The sequence below is a fragment of the Acinonyx jubatus genome, chromosome F2 (assembly GCF_027475565.1).
Source record: "Acinonyx jubatus isolate Ajub_Pintada_27869175 chromosome F2, VMU_Ajub_asm_v1.0, whole genome shotgun sequence".
Taxonomy (NCBI): domain Eukaryota; kingdom Metazoa; phylum Chordata; class Mammalia; order Carnivora; family Felidae; genus Acinonyx; species Acinonyx jubatus.
The window spans coordinates 72,696,463-72,715,095 of NC_069394.1; the positions used below are offsets into that span (position 1 = coordinate 72,696,463).

Sequence of the window (18,633 nt, forward strand, 5' to 3'; positions counted from 1 at the left end):
CACTGATAACTCAAAGCTAATTGCGAGATCTTAAGACAGGAAGTGCTATAAATTCATTTAGAGTCTTGTCTTTAAGGGAAGCACGAGGTGACCCTTCCATTTTGTGGGCGACAGCACATATTGCCGTGACTGGGCTAAGTGAAGGAAATGGGACGGGGACTCTAGGCCCGGGTGAGAGCAGAGGAACGAGCAGGGTTTGCCAAAAGCATTCAAGATCTCAAGCAGGTCAATAAAGCTGACGGGGAGGATTCCAAGCTGGAGAACAGAAAGGACTGGAAAGGTAAGTCAGAGCTCGTCTATGGCAGCAGGTAGGTGCCCACCCTACCCCCATCTGTACCGTTTACCCCCCACAGTCCGTGGGAGTTAGTAAAAGGTTTTTAAGAAGGAAGGTAACATGAAGACAGCATTTTACCAAGATGCACCTGTAGGTAACACACAAGCTGGACAGGAAATGGAACCCCTGAGGGATGGAGTAGCCAGCTGGCAACAGCTTTAGTGACGCCATCTGATGAAAGAAGATGGGCACTCGACTTGGAACTCAGTAAAGAGAGAAAGAAAAGGGCAAATATGAACAAGTCAAGGAACAAAACCACTTAATGAGTGAATGCCCAGGAGTGTGGTTGATTCTCCAAGGTTTTCCAAAGATGGTTCCTCCGTATCAGAAGCTCAGTGGTACTTTAGCAGAAAAGCTAGGAGAGATACTGGTTTATTAGCAGGAAGATCTGGAGATCCATTCGTGTCCTCGTGAATTTGAGTTTGGGGTAGACTATCGATTAAGTGAATCTAGCAAGAGACATAAATGTTGAGATAATCACTGCGGGAAGAAAAGCTGGAAGCAGGCTTGAATGGGATGTTCCAGGTTGAAAATGACCAAATGGCTGAGCGAGACCCCTGGTGGATGTGCACATTTCAGCCATAGTAAGGGAATGAACAAAGAGGACAGGAAAGGGAGGAGATGAGAGCCCCTGACCTAGAAGACAACAGAAAACAGAGCAGTAAGTCACAAAGTCCTGAGGCCAGGGGGGAAAAGGAATGAAAGTGTCCCAGATTTGTGTATCAGGATGGAGAACCTCCAGAAAGTACCAAAAAGAGACAGTGCCGAGAGAAGGCAGAGGGGAAAGAAAGGACCAGGGTGAGCACAAACAGGACAACAGAACCCACTGACATGTTGTGAGGTATGAGGCAAGGAAGGGACTCGGCGGCGGTGGAGGTGACGGGGTCAGGGCTCAGCAGGGTAAGAACAACAGTGAGATCAACGTGAACACTCTTTTTAAAATGAAAAATATCCAGCAGCACCAAAATATTCTCCACCAAGCCTGCACCAAAGGAATATTCAAAGCTTCTATTTTTATCCTCCAAATACGAACAGATAATTTTCCTGAAGAGAATTTGCAGGTGCATCTGAAAGGGACTAAGTAAGAGAAAAACCACTGCAAAACAGCTAAGTAATTCACTGCTGACTGGCTTCGTAATAATGAACTATGCCTAAGCACCCTAGAGTTTCAGGCTGGGTTTAGGGATTATTAAGCATGTATTGAGAACCAAATGCTGAATTTCAGCAGCACATATATAACCCAGGGAGTGTGAATCTATTAGGCTTTCATGCTAATAACTTCTGTAGAAGGTGAAAGAGAGTTGAAAGAAAGAAGCTAAAGTTTAAATCAAGTCCTACTTTGCCATTAGCTTTTTTTTTTTTTTCAAAATTCTCAAACTGGTGACCGAGCACGATAACCTCCTGCACGAAGCTGTTTTTAAAAACTAAAATCCCGATATCCATTACCCACGTGAAATGGCCTCTTACGTATGACAAGAGAGCAGTCATTTACCAAAACAGGTATAAACTGTACAAAGACAGAATTCTTCTATTCCTGTTTGATGGGACATTGCCTCTTCAATGATTTACGAAGTATCATTGTTTGATTAACATCGGTTTAAAGTGAAGAGAGAGAGAGGCGGAAAGAGAACACGATTCATTACAATCTCGGGAAGTCCCTCGTGCCTCTGGACAGCCGCTGTGCCTCAGTGCCTGGAACCACAGCCCACGCCCAGTGGCCTCTGGGGACAACCCCGAGGACACAAAGAAGAAACAAACATGGCAGCTCCCAAGTGCACCTCAGATACAGCTAGTCCTCAAACCTCATGACAAGCACCCTACCAAACACAGACCATGATGCCAAAACTCGGGTAACTGGTATTTTCCTCTTCCCTACAGGGACCGCTGGATTGACTTACTACATCATTTGACATCCTTCAGAATGCTCGTATCACCGCTTCCCAAAAACGTAGAGTATCTCATTCTGACATAGTCTTTACTGTTTTCAAAGGAAAGAAATCTACTGATTTCCACATTTGCTCCTGGGATGACTGGATTTCGGTATCGTTCGAAGACGCCCCCTACCACCACCAGTATTTTCTCTCTGGAACTCTCCCACCCGACTTTCTCCTGGTTTGAAAGTGTGCTAGCCTCACGGTTGCCCAACAACATCAGCTCTGGAAATCTGCCACGTGCGTGTCGCGGGCTCCCCGGTTCAAGCTATGGCCTGTAAAGCAAATCCTCTCCAGCATTTGTCAAGCCACCTGCCACTGCATTTTCCATTGGAGAGTGACCACTAATAAACCAAGACCCCACAGCCAACGTCTGGCAGAATGACACAGTCTAGCGTAAGGCTGGAGACGTCGTATTTTGAAGTGGACGACTGGTAATCGCCGACTTGACGTAAGTTATCCTCTTGCAAAAGTGGACGTGAGTAGGCGATACAAGTTGAAGATCAAGAAATGTGAATACGAGTCCATGTGGCCAGCTATGGGAAGATGTACACACGGAGTTCCTTCTTCAGATCTCTGCTCTAAGAGGGTTCCTAAAGTTGAAAGGTCAAAGAAGAAATAGTTGTATAAGTGGTACTAAGGCATTCTGTTTATTCTGGGTTTGTTAACGGGTGATGACGCACTTAAGGAGGGCGTACCTTTATATCTGAAAGGTAATGCCTGACCCCCTACGACCTCCCTGTGCCTCAATTCCCTCATCTATGAAACGGGCACTCTTCAGAATCGCCACAAAACATACAGATCATTTCGGAGAATGCAGAAGTCCCAGAAGTCTGGATCACTGGACCATGGACCGGGTATTAATATACAATATGGGGTTAGATCGGGACACAGTTGAATTCATTCCATTTGGTGACTATTCATAGGGCACCCATTGGGTGTTAGGCACTGCTCTAGGTGCCCTGGGGAGACAGCTGCCAACACACCAGACTTCCTGCCCTCACGGAGCTTACCACAAACCTCTATTAGGCGATGTTCACCTGGAAGAACCACAGAGCAACAAGGGAGAGTGTGACCATGCTGTCAGAGAGGGGACCCCACTGTGCAGCCGTGATTACTGCTGACGTATCCAGAGCTGCTTTGAGCGGCTAGAGAAGGCAATTCTAGTGTCCTCTGAGCCCCGCAATGTGGCCCACTCAGGGCTCTGCCTCCCCCTGTAATAAATGTGGCCATAACTATTCTAATTGCACACGCGTACATCACACTGACTTACTGTCAGGTTACAATTAATTCACTTCACTAATTTTTAAACAACTTTTCAACAGACGATTACGCTTAAACTTCTCACCAATTAAAGCTGCTTAAGAAGATAGCTTTATTTTTACCTGGTTCACTCATTACTTCCTAACACTACATAGTACAGATGTTATATAACCTATTTACTACTGAGCATACTTAGTGGGTACAGCAGTTTGAGGGCTTTGTGTCCATCCATCCACACAGTATTTTGTCCTTGTCTCATGAGAATTTCCAAGTGCCACCTGCTTTTAGCCAGAAGTGGCACTTGGCTAAAGAGCATCCACGAATCTCTACAATCTGATGTATTGCGTGAGTTGTGCTGCCTTGAAGCTAAGTGACAGCTGAAATAGTTCAAACTGGCTTTTATTTTGGGACCTTGCTGGGTGAGGTCTGTAATTTGCAAAATTACTAAGCTGATGAGTTTGTAATTCTAATACCCACACAGTCTGGCCAACTAACGTCCCTGTAAATTAGAAATTAGTACAGGGGCTTATTTTGATTCTTCTGTGGCATTCCAAACGGCTTCTCTATTTACCTGGTAGCTTCTGCTTTCACATGGGCATTTGAGCATCTAGAGGTTTGCTATGTAAAGTATTTATTTTTTTCACTTCATTCAAAGGTAGCTTTGATACACTAAGGTGAGTTTATAAAGCAGGAACTAGGATCATAGGTACACTACATTTTCTACATGTTCATGAAAGTTTTCTAAAAATTTTTTTTTAATGTTTATTTATTTTTGAGACAGAGAGAGAGAGACAGAGCATGAACGGGGGAGGGTCAGAGAGAGAGGGAGACACTGAATCGGAAGCAGGCTCCAGGCTCCGAGCTGTCGGCACAGAGCCCGACGCGGGGCTCGAACTCATGGACCGTGAGATCGTGACCTGAGCCGAAGTCGGACGCTTAACCGACTGAGCCACCCAGGCGCCCCGAAAGTTTTCTAAATAAGGCTGTCATCTTGCAAAAAGCTGGGCATACAACTGTACAGGCTGTGGACAACGCAGTCTAAGAGATGTCATGATCATGGTGGTCTGTGCGAGGGGCCCCCTAGGACCAACACAAGATTCATCTGTACCAGCGTATGTGGTGCCTCTGAGCACCCCAACGTCTAGGTAGGAATCCACGCTGCTGCAGGAAGTCATTCCTAAGTAGCACGGTACTTTGTGCAGCCCCCGCAGAATGTATTAAAGTACCAGACAAACAGCGGTCACATTCATTGGTTCAAATACCTCCCACAAAAGAGTAAATGTACGTTCACCAAATACAAAGGAATCAGTGACTATTATACCACTTTTTTGGAGAGCCAGTACCACGTATCATTTAAGGGAATGCAATTCTAGAATCATCCTGATTACATGCAAGTCCTATTTTACTACTGTTACCTGTGGAACCCTAGACAAGCTATTTTACCTCTCTACGCTTCAGTGACCTCATTTATAATGGGGATAATAGCAGACCCTACCCCAGAGCTGTTAAGAGGATCAAATGAGGGAATAAGTTGCGCAGTACCCAGAACGCTGCGTGCCCACGGTAACCACTGTTGAAGCGTTCAGATCTGGAGTATCCACTGGGCAAGAAAATCAAAGCAGAGAGAGATTAAATAACTTGTCGTAGGTTTAAGGGTTAGTTGGTGATCTCTTCCGGAATGAAAATTAACTCTTGATCTATAAGAAACAGTTTTTATGAGACCACGCTGTTTTATTTATTTATTTTCTTGAGAGAGAGAGAGAGAGAGAGAGAGAGAGAAGGGGGAGGAAGGGGGAGAGGGAGAGAGAGAGAACCCCAAGCAGGCTCCACACCCAGCACGGAGCCACCCACTCAAGGCTCGATCTCGAAACGGTGAGATCGTGACCTTGGCCGAAATTAAGACTCCCACGTTTAACCTACTGAGCTACCCAGGCGTCCCGAGACCACGTTGTTTATATCCCAACTTTCTGACCAAGGCAAAACCCATGGCTTGAAGTACTTATTACATCTGAAAAAGTAAACGCCCACGACACCCGAGTGCTTTGATTACTGACATGCGTCATCCTTAACAGGCCACCGGGGCTGGGCATTCTGAAGCCACATGCTGCCGGCCCTGGGCTGACATTTACTAGCTGCCTCTCCTTGCGGGGAGAGGCATGCTCTGTGGACAAACAACTCCAGTTTGCACAATCAGCCATCGATAAGACTTGCAATCCTAGGAGGAAATAACTGTCCAAAAGCTGTAGCCTCGTGCCTCCGCAAGGCACCTACCGCTTTTGTTCGCGTTCTTTAAATACCAGCCGATCCCGGGTGCCCTACCCTTGTAAAACCATCTCACTGGTTACAGTGCAAACAGCGTCTGCCCCCGGTGCCCTGAGGGAGAGGGATGTGTTCTAAAGTTGAAAGTGTCACTCAAAGTCTCCGGGGCCAACAGGAGCCAGGCCCGTTTCCAGGGTGTGAAGCGGGACATCTAGAAATCACGAAAAGGCCTGGCATGCTAATGACCGGATGCTTTATATCTATTTCACTTCTTCTACAAGGATCCAGGGAGGTTTGATAACGGGTTTGGACACAGATTGTAGCTCTTTTTTTTTTTTTTTAAGTTTATTTTATTTATTTTTGGTGGGGGGAGGAGAGGCAGAGGGAGAGGGGGAGAGAGAGAGAGAGAGAGTCCTAAACAGCGTGGAGCCTGACGCAGGGCTCAATCTCACGAACCGTGAGATCACCACCTGAGCCGAAATCAAGAGCGGGACGCTTAACCGACTGAGCCACCCAGGTGCTCCTCCCTATAGATCATAGCTTTTAGGTAGCGGAACATAACATGACACTGGAGACAAGTTCCTCACCCACATCTTCATCTAGCATATTAGAAGTGCAGTCCTACGCCATAAACTCTGGCACACAGAGTTCACGCACTACCTCGGTGTGCTACAGCTGGCCAGAGTACCTCTCAAACCGTGCTATAGAGGCTGTGTTAGCATCACCTAACTAGTCTCCCTCACTTATGAAAGGAGATGGGGAGAGCTCGCTGGGAAAAAATTACAATCCGCAGAGCAGAAGATCCAGGTAACCTAGAAGGGTGAATAAACTAGAAACAGACAGGCTGCGGGAAACGATCTGTATCAAAAAGCAGCCAAAACCCAGAGAGGTCACGCGCTATCATCTCTGCGTTGACACTGACATTGCACCCACAAGCCTCATTACTGTTGCCTTTGGCTACACAATCAGGAAAAGGCACCCAAGCCCTGTTGGTCAACAGCTGAATAAAAACGCATATGTACTATTTTTAAATCAATTAACATCTGCAATTTTAAAATGTCTTCACCATAAACGCAATTTTAGTGCAATATCCTGGATCGAGTATAGGGTTCAGTATCTAAAAAGAAGGAATAACATTATTTTCAGTCCAATAACATTACGTGTTCTAACTTAGCCCTTGATTATAACGGTCAAATCAAAACTTGTAGCTTATGGAAGCAGAGAAATCGGAATCTATTTCTCCGCATGGTACACACAAGGAGGCTAAGGCTGGGAGACTTTACACAGCCTCTCTGAGGTCAAATCCTTCTAAGAACTGAAGCTAGACCCCCCTGCTTACTCCCTGTGAGAGACTCAGGGACAAGGAAATATGGTTCCTTTTTCGAGCCGCTTCCAGACTTAAAGCAGAAGTTAGCCGTCTGCCAACCATCTGGTGATCAGATTACTGCAGGATTACCAAACCCTATCGCTAAAATGGAGAAAACGGCCATACACACACTACTTTAAGGAACTTAAAGGAACTTTAAGGAACATCTTCACTTTAAGGAACATCTTCACTTACCAGATGGTTCACACCAGGAAGTGCTGTTGACCCCAAGTTCTTCCTCCACCAGCCAGTGTAGCCCCACACCTCGATGCCACATGTGGGTGACAGCTGGCCATCACTACGGTGAGTGAACTGCATCATCCAGGGTAATGCCCTCACCTTCCCTATCTGGCATTGACACTCCCAGCTTACGGTGCACCTGCTATAATTTCCTCTGGCTGCGACTTCCCTGAATAGGGGCTACAGAATACTGACCAACCCAAATGAGGGAGGGGGGAGAACCAGTAGCATATCAACTTGCTAACATGGTGGCTGAAATGTCACCACCAATTAAGTGATGGGGACCACCAGAAATATCTACTCATGGCGGCATGTTTTAAGTTTTGGTAAAAGGGAGAATAACAGAAGAGTGGGAAACATCACCATGCTTTACGCTGAAGGCGTGGTCCTATTTCCTGCTGGAATGAACATTTCCACTTAATGTTTATTCACGTGGTTAAGTTACTGTGGTGTACCTTAGCAATTCAGCTTTCCCCATTTCTGACCCCCCCACCCCCGCCAAAAACAAGAAATTGTGTGCATTTGTTGCGAAAATTTATTTTATCAACCATCACATGGCAACAAGACTGCCAAAAAAAAAAAGGATCGTAGAGAAAGGAAAAATATCATATGTGGACATTTTAAGCCTCACTGAACATGGAATTTAAAAATGCTGGTTCTGGGGTGCCTGGATGGCTCAGCTGGTTAAGCGTCCAACTTCGGCTCAGGTCACGATCTCGAGGTTCGTGGGTTCGAGCCCCGCATCCGGCTCTGTGCTAACAGCTCGGAGCCTGGAGCCTGCTTCGGATTCTGTGTCTCCCTGTCTCTCTGCCCCTCCCCCACTCACGCTCTGTCTCCCTCTGTCTCAAAAATAAACAAACATTAAAAAAAATTTTTTCAATGCTGGTCCTGATCTAGGGGGGTGACCGTCCAGGAGCACCTGGGTCTCTCCATGTTTGTACATCAACTTCTCTTTGTGAGCATTATTTCAGATACTGGAAAACACGAACTGGTTAGAAAAAAACCAAACTGCTTTGCTTTTATGTTCAATAAATAAACTGTCACAGCACACAGATGGATTAGCTCTGAGGACAGAATGATCTGTGCCCAAATCAAAAGCAGAAGAAAGTAAATGTTTTGCAGGGAAAAAAAAAAGGCAGGGCGGAGACAGTATAGTACGTCAAAGAAGAGGTGACCTTCAGAGAAGGAGCTGACCTGTCCGGGCAACTCAAACCACGGTGAAAGAGCAGAACAGGACTCAGTTCCGAAATTCCTGCAGCATTTCCCATTGTCCAACCGACTGACCTGGTACCCAACACAGCCTACCAAACAGAGATAATTAATTAAATTACGATTTTAAAAACAAATCACGCGAAAGGAGTACCAGGGGAATACAATGTCAAGACCTGTGACCTCCATGCCATCCCATATGGGTAAGACTTTCCGCGTGGACGGTGAAGGTGTTCCAAAGGGAGCAAACGGAGCTGGTGACAAAGGCCTCTTGGGGAACACCGCCCATGGCTGGTGCTTCCGGGTTGGCCACCGGCCCTGTGCCAACCAGCATGGGATCGAACAAACAGGTAGGTGAGCTCATCACACGCATTCTAAGGGAAAGGAGTTCAGTCTTTGAGTCACACGAAGGCTAATAATCTGAGCTCTTTGCATTTTTAACGTGACCCACACGGAGGAGGCCCTCACAAGGACTTCCCCCCAGCATTCTTAGAGTGAGGATGAGTCAGGGCTCAGTTTCCCTCCCCAAAGCAGGGCCAGTGAGGAGGCCCTGAACCTCTCAGCCAGCCAGGATAACTGCAATCCAGTCTCCGGCACGGAGGGCAACACTGTGAAGAATTACCTAGAAGGACAGGGGTGGGGGGGAGGGGGGAGTTGTATAAATTAACATGGTAGGGATATGCTTTCTTTAGCTCCGTCGGGGAGTTTCTTTTTTGGTTTTAATTTTTTCAATGAAGTTTATTTATTTATTTTGTGTGTGTGAGAAAGAGAGGAGGGGCAGAGAGAGAGAGAGAGAGAGAGAGAGAGAGAGAGAGAATCCCAAGCAGGCTCTGCCCTGTCAGCACAGAGCCCAATGCGGGGCTTGAACACACGAACCCATGAGGCCATGACCTGAGGTGAGACCAAGAGTCAGAGGCTTAACCGACTGAGCCACCCAGGCACCCCTCCCTCAGGGAATTTCTATCAAAACAATCTCTGTGACCTGGTGGAATGCTCACCTTACAGAAGTGCAGGAATGACAACAGAAAATGACATCTTTGCTGAATTCTTAACAGATATCCCAAGCGGAGGCGACTGTAAACGTGGTCTCAATTTTCTCCTCTGTAAAATCCAGGAGTCGGAGTGAAATCTGCGACGCGTGTATCTTGAACATGCCATGACGTCAGGCGCAAATATGACACGGCGCTGAACAGCTGTCAAGAATGTACCCAGGGCCGACGGGGAGCCACGAGGGCAGCGTGGCAACCTGATCTGGAGTGAGTGATACCTGAGATTTCGAATGTAAGTGAAAAGAGGCTAACACAGATTTATATGCCAGCAGTAATCACTCGGGGAGAGAAAGACCTTTTGCAAGAGGTTCAATTATCCTCCTAGTAGTACCTTTTGAAGATGCAGAAACAGAAACTGGGTGAGTTACTAGGTCAGAACAATCTAAAATTCATTTGGCCCCCTACACCCTGCATTTCAAACCCAGACAGTCCCTGCCTGTGTCACGTTGTGGTGATGCCTATCCATCCAGCCGACAGAGAGAGGAGAGCAGCCTCGGAGATAAAATGCTAACCGTGGAGGCTGGAGAGGCGAACCTGTACAACAATGAGAAAAAGAGAAAAGAAACGTCTGCTTTCCAGTGCTAATTAACATAGGAAACAACTCCGAAAACAGAGCCGAGAATGGAACTCATTGGAAAGGGATGCAACGAGAAAAGCTTCAAAGATTATATAAACACCGTATTCCTGGTTGAAACAGAGCCTCGTCTGTACGACTGAAGTGTGCGACTTAAATCAGAAACATCTGAAATCCATACAATAAACAACCTTCCTTTTAAAGAAGGAAAGCCAAATTCCATATTTGTGTATGAAAACCGGAAAAAGTGCTAAGGACTTGGTTCTTTTAAGAATCATATGTAACAATTAGAATTCATTTACTGTCGATATCAGGCTTTGGAGGTTAATCAGAACCTAGAATTATAAAATCAAATAGGAAAAAAAAAATGAGCATGCACTTAGTGCCACTCATACATGGAAGGCCTACCGATTACTTAGTTGTCTCTAAAATCACCCTGAAAAACGACAACACACTATCAGATGTTTTTCTTCTTCATCTAAACACAAGGAAGTGAGGGAAGGAAGTGAGGGAAGGAGGGAGGGAGGGAGGAAGGAAGAAAAGAAGGAAGGAAGGATGGATATTTATCAGAAAACAATCAAAGAAAATCTACGTTTACATTACAGAAATACAATAAAAAAATAAAATAAAAAACAGGACACTCAGTACTTGGAAAAGGGAAATTCAAATGTTTCTAGGATTTGAAGAACTGTATATTTAACCTACTCAAATACACTCCTGTTTAAATGGTTTGCTCTTCGATGGTACTCAGGTCAGATCTATACCAAAAGCAAACAAGTCTCCGTGAGAGTTTAAAGCCCAGGTGACCCCAGGGTAGAGGGGACAGGGGTATGGATAGGAGGGACTCACTAACATCCCGTTCAGAATAGCAACTAAACTATTCCCTGGTTTCCAGAAACTTTCACTGGTCACTGCTACAAATTTTGAGGAGTGGCCGCACTCTTTTTACTTGTTTAATCTCAGGGCAAACCATAACCTATGTGCAAACACGTAACAAAGTCGAATTTGTTAAATTGTGCACATCTCCAACGGAAAAAAATCATAACGATTGTGTGCCAACTTACGGTCAAATACAAAAACTTTTAAAACTCAAAATGAAAAGAGATTAATGTCTATTGCTGGGAATACTAAGCCAGTTCAGGAGTCACCATATCGGGTCTCTTTCTTTCTTTCTTTTTATCTTTTTTTGTAAACGTTTATTTATTTTGAGAGAGAGAGAGAGAGAGAGTGCATGCAGGGGAGGGGCTGAGAGAGAAGGAGAGAGAGAGAGAACCCCAAGCAAGCTCCGCACGGTCACGCCCAGAGCCCACGCGCAAAGCCCAATGCAGAGCTTGGTTTCGTGAACTGTGAGATCATGACCTGAGCCAAAATCAAGAGTTGGATACTTAACCAGCTGAGCCACCCAGGCGCCCCCACAGTGCTAGATTTCTATCATGAAGAACACACACTGGCAGATAAGAGAATAAGTCTGATTCCAAACAGAACTTAACACTTCTGGCTGAGCCTGGGTCTTTCCTGTGAAACACAACCATAATACTGTTCTCTGCCAGAAAACAGTGATGTTAATAGAAGCAGAATGCCTCCTTCCCAAATTAGCTGAGGAATGATGTAGCAAAGGACGCCAACAAAACCACTCTAAGGGCGGATGTGACTCAAGAGCGCAGACGTACCACCACGGATTCTAACAGAGAGGTGGACGGCTCCCTCAGGTGTTTAAGTAATAAAGGGGGGCTGCCCACCAGAATACAAGTCACAGCAGAATGGGGTGGTGGCGTTACTGCTCGAGGCTGCTCGCTGCTGCTGGTTTGAACTCTTACCAGGACCTCTGAAGACGACACCCAGGCCACTGCACAGGGAACACGAGAGCAGGGACAGACAGGGGCTTGTTTAAGGTCCATCTCAAAAACAGGCAGGAGGTAGGGGGGGGGGGAGGAGGGCAGACAGGGAAGGACAGGGGCAGGGAGAGACACAGGCAGCAGGAAGGGAAGGCAGAAGGAAGGAGGAGGTGGACCCCGGGCCCATCAGCATCCTAAACTTAGGACAGAGCAAAAAGCTGCTTTCAAATACACCCAAAGTATCACCCCCGCTACAGGGTCTTGATTTCTACTTTAAACTCGATTACAGTAAGATGAAAGGCAAATTTGAAAAGTCATCATATTCTCAGTATCCTAACAAAGGCATTCTCAGTTCTTCAGCTGCCTTTGCTGTGTTTTTAATTCAGTTCCCAGCTTCACCGAGATGTCCGCGGCCAAGCACGGGTGCGAAGAAAACACGACAGGCCTCTACCGCCAGAAGGGCTCAACAACCTAAGGTCACTCACGGGCACTCGAATCATACACTCTGCCCTTTAACTGATGTTCTTGAGCCATGGAATGCCATTTGTCTCAGGTGTACCCAAAGCGAACATATAAAAAAAGTGGTAAGAAATTCTCCAATACACCAAGGATTCAAATGTGCTTTGGTTCCAAGTATAGGAAAAAGAATGTCAAAGATGCTTCTAAAATTAAGCCCCATTTAACTCAGGTCTAGTAGAATCAAATGTTATTAGAGTTCAGTTTGCTTCCCCTTTTATAAAGTTTTGGAACAACCACATAACACGGGTGGTAATAGTTCAGTATACTTAAGAATGACGAAGGAATGGCCGTGTCTAATGAGAAAGACCAAAATATCGACACATCTATAAATATGATCAAAGACATGTGTGGACAGGCTGATGGATTCTAACATTGTTCAAGAGCTAATATCATTTATTCTTAAGGTAGTTTAAAAATTCTGTAAAAATTCAAGAAAAGGCTGTCCTTCATATTTAAAAACTTAGACACTAATAAGAATAAAAAGATGAGCGGGATAATAAGGATAAAAAGATGACACTAATAAGAATAAGAAGATGTGTATAGTTAACCGTACACAAAGCCTTTTTGAGTTAACTTTTGTGTCCAAAGGGTAGACAATGATTTAACCAGCTAATGATGAGATTTTAAACAATGTCAAGTTGTCAATACATACATACCGTGTGGCCGCCAAACTGAACTTGTAGCTGTTCTTGCCTGCTACTGTTACGTATCAGCTAGCGTTCAGAGTCACAATCTCTGTCCCATTCTGTACACACTTGCTGTGACAATGCTATTGTCATTTTGACCAGCACCACTGAGGGCGACCGTATGTTGAGTGCATTTATGTGCCTGGCACGATGTATTTTACCGCTGATGCTTGAACAACGTGGGGTTGGGGCACCAATCTCTGAGCAGTCAAAAATCCACATATAGCTTCTGTCTCCCCCCAAACTTACCTACGGATGGCCCACCGGAGACTGGAGGCCTTACCGGTGACATAAAAATATCGATCGACTATATTTTGGATGTTATATGTATTATCGACTGTATTCTTACAATAAAGGAAGCTAGAGGAAAGAACATGTTAAGAAAAGCATACAGAAGAGATTACACATTTGCGACACGGTACGTAGATCTATTGAAAAAATCCGCATAGAGGTGGACCCACACGGTTCAAACCGTGTTGTTCAAAGGCCGCCTGTATATGACCACCTCATTTAATGGGGAGAGTAACCAGGAAAGGGAAACATTACTATCTCCACTCTGCAGAAGGTGATGGCAACAAATAGCTACGAAGCATTCCCCATGAGCCCGTCTACGTTGCAACTCAATAATAACTCACTGAAGGCTCACGATAATCTATGACACAGCACTATTATCATCCTGACTTGACAGATGAAGAAACTGGGGCACCAAGCCAAGAGCTCTCCCAACATCACATCCACCATGTGGCAGAGCACAGATGCTGACCCAGATGTGCTGAATGCCGAAGCCACGACCTTATTTACCAACCCCGAAGAATCTGGCTCTCCCATGCCTGCCCTCCATGCCACCTATGATAAGGGCGGTCACATCCTGTGTTGCAGGCCTGCAACGCTTCATGTTTGTGCAATCTCTGAATCATGTTAGTGGCTCGGGAAAAGATGCCAAATCTCACACCGAGCGAGAACACTTACAAATTCACCAGCGCACCACTGCGCCTTTCTTTACTTACCCCGTGAGCGACTGCGATCCTGACAGTGCAAACTGGGGAGTTCAAATAGCCACAGAATTCACGGAGAAGCCCCTGCAGGTAAACGCCCAGGCAGCTTCAAAAAGGTCGGGGAGAGCCCATGGGTTTCAGGGACGATGAGGACAGTGACAGCCAGGGGCAGGAGCAGAGACCAGCAGACACGGTGCTCAGGTGGGCAGCAGATCCCAAGAGGGGCTTTCTGCCAATCCCTCCACTTCCCCAGGGCAAGAAAGACAGGGTGGCATGGGCGGGCTCAGGACAGTGAGCTGCGCCACGGGACAGATGTCACAAACATCTGCTGGATGAACGCATGTAAAGAAGGGGGCGGCGGGGTGAGAAGGAGGAGGGGGGAAGGAGGAAGGAGGGGAAAGGGAGAAAAGAGACAGGAACAGAGAAAGGAGGGAACAGAGGAGAGGAAGGGAAAGTAAATCAGAATGGAAAGGTGGGGGCGGGGGGGGGGCAAGTGGTGGAAGAAAACACCTAAATTCTGCTCAACAAATAAAAGGTTGTATTTACTTTACGATCATCAGGGTTACACATCAATTTAATAAGAAAAGTTTTAATTACCTTTTATTTCCCCTTCAGACCTTAGACTGTCCTGTTAACGCTCGATTCAAGATGCAGAAAGAACAGGGTAGGCGCTCTGGATGCCCAACTGGGGATTTCTAAAGGAAAAAGACACACAAAAATTATTCTGGAGGATGTAAGTGATTAACTTTTCAAGTATCATTAAAAAAAAAAAAAGACCGATTTTCACTGAATAACAGAGACAGTGTATTTCCTAACATCCCCGGGGAAAATGGAGCCCAAAGCCTCTTTCGAATGCAGTTGCTCTAGCAAATTTCAACCATGGTGGGGGGGGGGGGGGCTGCGTTTGGACGTTCATTGGAAAACAAACCCAACAAGGAGCCTGTGTACTGCCATCTGCCTGCAGCCCCCACCCAGGTGGCTTTATGGCACTCCAAACTCAAGGCCCCCACAGGCCTTGTCAGTCCTAGTTCCCAAAACCGCGCAGGAAACGAGGGAGCTTCTTCACCAACAACTGTATCACTGGGGAAGGAAACAGCTACGCTGGAGGAACTTGGTTAACGTTTGGAAGGGAATAAGATATTACGAAACGGGCCACACTGCTTGTCCCATTCTCCGAATGCAGTTAAGCATGAGCTCACACACACACACATGCCTCGTTGTCCCGGGGCTTCTTTCTCTTGGAGCCAGGACAGACCTTGGAGGCAACGACGTCCCAAACTGTGAGCGCACAATGTTTCATTTTTAGGAAGGAAACAATTAACACTGACCAGGCGTGCGCTCAGACCCAGAAACAACGCGATTCCGGTTCACAAAGGGGGGGAAGAGACGGAGAGTCCAATCCGTATATCTGTCTGACACATAAATGCTCTTATTATACTTGGATATACTTGCATCGATCATGAAAGTGGTTGTTATCTAAACATCCGGCAACTCAAAAGAAAATACCGCGGTGGGAAATGTAAACGTCTTCTCCTCTTGTACCTGTTCTCCTTGTGTATCATCAATCCAAATAACTAGATCTTTGTTTACGTGAAAGTGGGAGCTACAGACAGGAAGGAAAATGCACTGACCATAACAAGTTATCTTTTTTATTGAGATCTACTGTATATTTTGCATGGATATAGGAGTAAGCAATAGTAAAAATTTTAACCACTTCATTAAGGTCAATGCCAACTTTCCCAACCATCATTATCTCCTTTCTGGAGTGATGCGTAATGAACGATAAGCCAGAAGTTTATTAGCAAGGCTGCAGATCTTGACCTAGATTTTGCATAGCTTTAAAAAAAAAAATAGAAAGCAAGCCTGAAAATGTCTATTTAAATAACAACTCAGACTGACACTTCCCACACTCACAGTTAAAACTTTCAAAACAATCTACTTTCCCTGTGCCTGTATCTAACAAGGTTCAACAAGAACCTAAAGTAAAAATTAGTACTAGATCAGAAGAGAAATATGAACTCCAAGTTCTACATTTCTGTTTAATTGTTTACTAACTGCAACTTAAGACTTTATCTGGTGGTGCCTGGGTGGCTCAGTCGGTTGAGCGTCCGACTACAGCTCAGGTCATGATCTCACGGTCCGTGAGTTCGGGCCCCGCATCGAGCTCTGGGCTGATAGCTCGGAGCCTGGAGCCTGCTTCGGATTCTGTGTTTCCCTCTCTCTATCTCTACCCCTCTCCCACTCACACTCTGTCTCTGTCTCTCAAAAATAAATAAATGTTTAAAAAATTAAAAAAAAAAAGACTTCATTTGCCTGCTGAAGTATATGATTCCAGAATTCAAATGAATAAAATCATACACCTTTGACAAAGCATTAGGGAAATTTTTATTAAATTGGGCCCAGAGGTATTTGGGATTGATGGTGACTCATAATAATAAAGTAAAAAGTTTTACTATTTTCCAACTACAATTTTTTTGTTTTGCCCTAAATCGTATCACAAATTCCTTTTCACCTTTATCATTACTTTTGCTTTCTCTTTCTCACACTTTTGAAGAGAGAAGACAACAAAGAGGTCAACCTTACTCTAATGATTGAGAGATGTCAAAAGTCACACCTCGGATCGGGGTGGAGAATAACACCGTAAATGAATTTCAGGATTGGATTTGTCTTCAAAGTTGCCACGTGACATCGAAATCATCCTCATAAAAAATAATTCACAGCATGTATTTTAAAGCTAAGCCCATTGTATGGTCATCTGCTCGAATCCGCTCATTTCACATCCGAGGAAATGAAAGCCCAGAGTGGTCAAGTGACCTCTCCAAAGTCACACAGCTCACCTGGTCCTATATCTCAGATTTCATAGGTGCCAATCCAGCGCTCTATTAGATTCTCACTGATCTTTAATTCCTATAAATAAATTCTTCAGAGCTCACATTTTCATCTATTTTCTACACACCTATGACTCTACACAGCATGAACACCACTTGAAACGTCAACTTAACTTTACATTAATATGAAACGCTACTCAAAATGATCAAAAACATAATCTGCCCTTTGCTCCACTGATAAAGCTAGATTAAGCCACAAATGCCCAGGAGAAGTCCCAAATAAAATTTGGGATACTCTTAGGTTTTCTAACCTAGATACGTCTACTCTAAAAATAGAATTTCCCTCTCTTATTCACAGTCAAATCATAATCATAGCTTTGCTACAACACATTTTCAAGAAGATTTTATAGAGAGCTAGCAAGCAAAATGTAGGTATTCTACAGTAAAAGCTTATATAAGCAGTTTTTAAAGTAAGAGTTAAGATAATTTACTTTTAGATCCATCAGTTCAGACAGAACTCTTATTCTCCAAAACTCTGGAATCACTCAAGAGCACTTAATTTACCTAGACCAGCAACTTATTACCATCAGCAGTCATCTGTCGCCTCCTCAGTTATTTACTCTGCGCCGAGTGCCAGGTACAAGGGAACCAAAAAGCATGAGAGGCTGTCCTTGCCTACTGTTGGCTGATGAGGGGAATAATTAAGCGGGCTTTCATAGAGGCGTCTAGGCGAGGCAAGGTTTGCACACGATCAGTGTATACGTATGTATGTGTGTTTGGGGGGGGGGGGAGCTAATAAAACCACGTGGGTTTTCTCAGAGAACGAGTTGACAGGTTTAGTAAGCAGTGCAGCTGACCCTTGACCAACATGGGTTTGAACGGTGAGGGTCCACTTATACGCAAGCTTTTCCTGATAAATGGGGTACAGTACTGTAAATGCATTTTCTCTTCCTTAGGATCTTAATAACATTCTGTTTTCTCTATAAAACATATGACCTAGAAAATACGTGCCCAATTTTGTGTTACCAGTCAGGCTTCTGGTCCATAGGAGGCTGTTAGCAGTTAAGGGGGGGGGCTCAGTCGGTTAAGCGCCTGACTCTCGATGGCAGCTCAGGTCGCGATCTTGTGGTTGATGCGATCGGGCCCCACGCACTACTTGGCTTCTGTGCTGACAGAGCAGAGTGTGCTTGGGATTCTCTCTCTCCCTCTCTCTACCCCTCCCCTGCTGCCTCTCTGTGTCTCTCTCTCCCAAAATAAAGAAATAAACTTAAAGAAAATAAAAATAAATACTAGGCTGTTAGCAGTTAAGTTTTGGAGGGAGTTAAAAACTGGATGTGGATTTTTGACTGTATGGTGGGGGTTCAGCACCCTAATAACCCCTGCATTGTTCAAGGGTCAACTACGGATGTCAGGAAGCAGGGTGAGATACATGAAAAGAAACCAACAGATAACAGATGAATCCCTCTGGTCATGCCCACAACAGCAGCAAAAAATAAATAAATAAATAAATAAATAAATAAATAAATAAATAAATAAATAAAATAA

General features: G+C 45.0%; 1 protein-coding gene across 6 annotated transcripts in view; it reads right to left on the bottom strand.

Annotated features, from left to right (window-relative positions):
* The window catches only part of FAM110B (family with sequence similarity 110 member B), a 142,977-nt gene that overhangs the window by 91,826 nt on the left and 32,518 nt on the right, over positions 1-18,633 (bottom strand). For all 6 annotated transcript variants that reach the window (XR_003415170.2, XM_027042902.2, XM_027042905.2 and 3 more), the window contains one exon: positions 14,858-14,955. The gene's annotated coding sequence lies outside the window, so the exon portion shown is untranslated. The remainder of the gene's footprint in view (positions 1-14,857; positions 14,956-18,633) is intronic.